Genomic DNA, 4,881 nt, shown 5'->3' with positions numbered 1-4,881 from the left:
ACAATTATCGTTTATATAGCTCACATAAAACCTCAATCATGTGAATTAATCAATTTGAGCCATTGAACATGTGGCATTACAAGGATTTGCCGTGAAATGCTTACTTACAAGCCCTTAACCAACAGTGCAGTTCAAGAAGATGAAAATATTTACCAGGTAGGCTAAAATAAAAAGTAACAATAAGAACAACAATAAGGAGGCTATATACAGGGGGCACTGGTACCAATTAAGTGTGCAGGAGGGTAATATGTACATGTAGGTGGGGGTGAAGTGAGTAGCAGCTATGTACAAAAGGGAGGGGGAGGTCAATGTAAATTGTCCAGTGGCAATTTTTATTAATTGTTCAGCAGTCTAATGGCTTGGGGTTAGAAGCTGTTGAGGAGCCTTTTGGTCCTAGACTTGGCGCTCCGGTACCGCTTGCTGTGCAGTAACAAAGAAAGCAGTCTATAACTTGGGTGACTGGAGTCTCTGACAATATTATGTGCTTTCCTCTGACACCGCCTACTATATAGGTCCTGGGTGGCAGGAAGCTTGGCCCCAGTGAGGTACTGGGCCGTTTGAACTACCCCCTGTAGCGCCTTACGGTCAGAGCAATTGCCATAACCAGGCGATGATGCAACCGGTCAGGATAAACTCTGGTGCAGCTGTAGAACCTTTTGAGGACCTTCTGCCAAATATTTTCTCCTGAGGGGGAAAAGGTTTTGTTATGTCCTCTTCACAACTGTCTTGGTATGTTTGGACCATGATAGTTCGTTGGTGATGTGGACACCAAGGAACTTTAAACATTCGACCCGCTCCACTACAGCCCCGTCGATGGTAATGGGGGCCTGTTTGGCCCGCCTTTTCCTGTAGTCCACGATCAGCTCCTTTGTCTTGCTCACATTGAGGGAGAGGTTGTTGTCCTGGCACCACACTGCCAGTTCTCCGAACTCCTGCCTATAGGCCATCTCATTCCTATAGGAGGAGGTCCTGGGCTTCCTGACAGGCCTGGACTTCCTGACGGGCCGCCCTCAGGTGGTAAGAGTAGGCAACAACACGTCTGCCACGCTGATCCTTAACACTGGGGCCCCTCTGGGGTGTGTACTTAGCCCCCTCCTGTATTCCCTGTTCATCCACGTGGCCAAACATGACTCCAACACCATCATTACGTTTGCTGAGGTCACAACGAGCAGTATGGCAACTGCTCGTTGTCGGTGATTGTGTCATCAGCAAATCCTGGCCACGCAGTTGTGGGTCAGGGAGAGGTTGAAAATGTCAGTGAAGACACTTGACAGTTGGTCCAAACATCCTGGTAATCCGTCTGGCCCAGCGGCTTTGTGTATGTTGACCTGTTTAAAAGGTTTTGTTCACATCAGCTACCGAGAGCGTTATCACACAGTCATCCAGAACAGCTGGTGCTCTCGTGCATGCTTCAGTGTTGCTTGCCTCGAAGCGAGCATAAAAGGCATTTAGCTCATCTGGTAGGCTCGCTTCACTGGGCAGCTCGCGTCTGGATTTCCCTTTGTAGTCCATAATAGTTTTCAAGCCCTGCCACATCCGACGAGCGTCAGAGCCGGTGTAGTAGTAGGATTCAATCTTAATCCTGTATTGACGCTTTGCTTGTTTGATGGTTCGTCTGAGGGCATAGTGGGATTTCTTATAAGCGTCCGGATCAGTCTCCCACTCCTTGAAAGTGGCAGCTCTAGCCTTTAGCTCGATGTGGATGTTGCCAATAATCCATGGCTTCTGGTTGGGATATGTACATACAGTCACTGTGGGGATGACGTCATCAATGCACTTATTGATGAAGCCGATGACTGAGGTGGTGTATTCCTCAAAGCCATTGGATGAATCCCAGAACGTATTCCAGTCTGTGCTAGCAAAACATTCCTGTAGTGTAGCATCCGCGTCATCTGACCACTTCCAAAATGAGCGAGTCACTGGTACTTCCTGCTTTAGTTTTTGCTTGTAAGCAGGAATCAAGAGGATAGAATTATGGTCAGATTTGCCAAATGGGGGGCGGAGGAGCGCTTTGTATGCATCTCTGTGTGTGGAGTAAAGGTAGTCTAGGGTTTTTTCCCCCCCTGGTTGCACATGTGACATGCTGGTAAAAAATGGGTAAAACTGATTTAAGTTTGCCTGCATTAAAGTCCCCGGTCACCAGGAGTGCCGCTTCTAGGTGAGCATTTTCTTCTTTGCTTTTGGCCTTATAGAGTTGGTTGAGAGTGGTCTTAGTGCCAGCTTTGCTTTGTGGTGGTAAATAGACGGTTACAAATAATACAGATGAGAACTCTCTTGGTAAATAAGGTACTCTACCTCAGGCGAGCAATACCTCGAGACTTCTTTAATATTAAACAGCTGGTGCGCAATGTCATTGACAAAAAAGACACACACCCCCATCCCTCGTCTTACCAGAGATAGCGTCTCTGTTCTGCCGGTGCATGGAAAATCCTACTAGCTCTTTGTTGTCCGTATCTTCGTTCAGCCATGTCTCGGTGAAACATAAGATGTTACAGTTTTAATGTCCCATTGGTAGGAAAATCTTAATAGTAGGTCATCAATTGTATTTCCCAATGATTGCACGTTAGCAAGAAGGACAGATGTCAGTGGGAGTTTAGTCACTCGCCTCCGGATTCTCAGAAGGATCCCTGATCTGTGTCCCCTTTTCCGGCTTCTTTTCTTCACGCAAAAGGCGTGGATCTGGGCCTGTTCCACTGAAAGCAGGATATCCTTCTCGTCGGACTCGTTAAAGGAAAAAGTTGATTCTAGTCCGCGGTGAATAATCGCTTTTCTGATGTCCAGAAGTTATTTTTCGGTCACAATAGACGGTAGCAGCAACATTATTTACACAATAAGTAAAAAAATAAGTTACACAAAACTTTCAAAAAATAACATAATAGCACAGTTGGTGCTAAAACGTCAGCCATGTTCACTATTTACAGTGTTTTCAACCAGCAATGATCTTTCTTCAGATCTGAACAGAGTATAAAACAAAAGGAAAACAAACTGAGTTGGTATGTTTATTCATAAACGTTGTTAGTTTATTTCATAATATACACTATAATGACCAGAAGTATGTGGATACCTGCTCGTCGAACATCTCATTCCAAAATCATGGGCATTAATATTGAGTTGGTCCTCCCATTGCTGCTATAACAGCCTCCACTCCTCTGGGAAGGCTTTCCACTAGATGTTGGAACATTGCTGCGGGGACTTGCTTCCATTCACCCACAAGAACATTAGTGAGGTCGGCCACTGCTGTTGGGCGATTAGGCCTTGTTCGCAGTCGGCGTTCCAATTCATCCCAAAGGTGTTTGATGGGGTTGAAGTCAGGTGCAGGCCAGTCAAGTTCTTCCACACCAATGTCGACAAACCATTTCTGTAGGGACCACAATTTGTGCACGGGGCATTGTCATGCTGAAATAGGAAAGGGCCTTCCCCAAACTGTTGACACAAAATTAGAAGCACAGAATTGTCTTGAATGTCATTGTATTCTGTAGGGTTAAGATATCCCTTCAGTGGAACTCAGGGGCCTAGCCCGAACCATGAAAAACACCCCCTGACCATATTTCCTCCTCCAGTAAACTTTACAGTTTGCACTATGCATTGAGGCAGGTAGCGTTCTCCTGGCATCCGCCAAACCCAGATTCTTCCGCCGGACTACCAGATGGTGAAGCGTGATTCATTACTCCAGAGAATGCGTTTCCACTGCTCCAGAGTCCAATGGCGGCGAGCTTTACACCACTCCAGCCAACACTTGGCATTGCGCATGGTGATCTTAGGCTTGTGTGTGGCTGCTCGGACATGGAAACCCATTTCATGAAGCTCCCGAAGAACAGTTCTTGTGCTGACGTTGCTGCCAGAGGCCGTTTAGAACTCTGTAATGAGTGTTGCAACCAAGGACAGACGATTTTTGCGTACTACAGGACTCGGTGGTCTGGTTCTATGAGCTTGTATGGCCTACCACCTCGTGGCTGAGCCGTTGTTTCTCCTAGATGTTTCCACTTTACAATAACAGCACTTACAGTAGACCGGGCAGTTCCAGGAGGGCAGAAATTTGACGAACTGACTTGTTGCAAAGGTGGCCTTCTATGATTGTGCCACGTTGAAATTCACTGAGCTCTTCAGTAAGGCCATTCAACTGCCAATGTTTGTCTATGGAGATTGCATAGCTGTGTGCTCGGGTGTGGCTGAATTAGCCGAACCCACTAATTTGAAGGGTTGTCCACATATTTTTGTATATATAGTGGATATTACAGAGTTTATTTATACAATATATTCAGGCAGATGATTGAATGATGACAGGGGAAAGACATGTAGCTAATCGGGTAAAGATAATTGGATGAACGACACCAGTCCTGAACAGAGGCTATCAGCTCTGACAGTGTGACATGTCTTTTAATTTTCCTCTTGCAGTAACATGTGGCAATAATAGGCTACCTTCATCTCCCCTCACAGCCATATGCAAATGGAAAGCCTATGTTATTTCTATCACACTCCTCTTCTTATCTGCTGTTCCATGAGTCTATCAACCTGATGTATGTTTACCACAAGTGATGCAAATTAAGTAAGTCACATTGTTTGAGGTGATCCGCTCTAGATGCCAGCTGCCAATACATTCTATGACCAGGATATGTCTGGATGTAGGGCATGGAAGAGGACATACAGGTAGTCTAATGAAGTCACACAATTTGACTAATGAAAATCATTACTAACTAAGGCTACTCCCTAAGATTCAGTCAATGCATATGTTGGCATATGAAATATAAGGAATGTCATGGTCACTCCATTCCACTCAGTCTAAACTAAAGAAACAGCAATATACTGGCAAACACGAGGGGGGTACTTCCACAGTATCTCTAACACAACTATCACTGTGCCCACAGCAAAGGCCACTGGGAA

The sequence above is a fragment of the Oncorhynchus kisutch genome, linkage group LG27 (genome assembly GCF_002021735.2).
Source record: "Oncorhynchus kisutch isolate 150728-3 linkage group LG27, Okis_V2, whole genome shotgun sequence".
Lineage (NCBI taxonomy): Eukaryota > Metazoa > Chordata > Actinopteri > Salmoniformes > Salmonidae > Oncorhynchus > Oncorhynchus kisutch.
Note: the sequence above shows the minus strand (reverse complement) of the source record.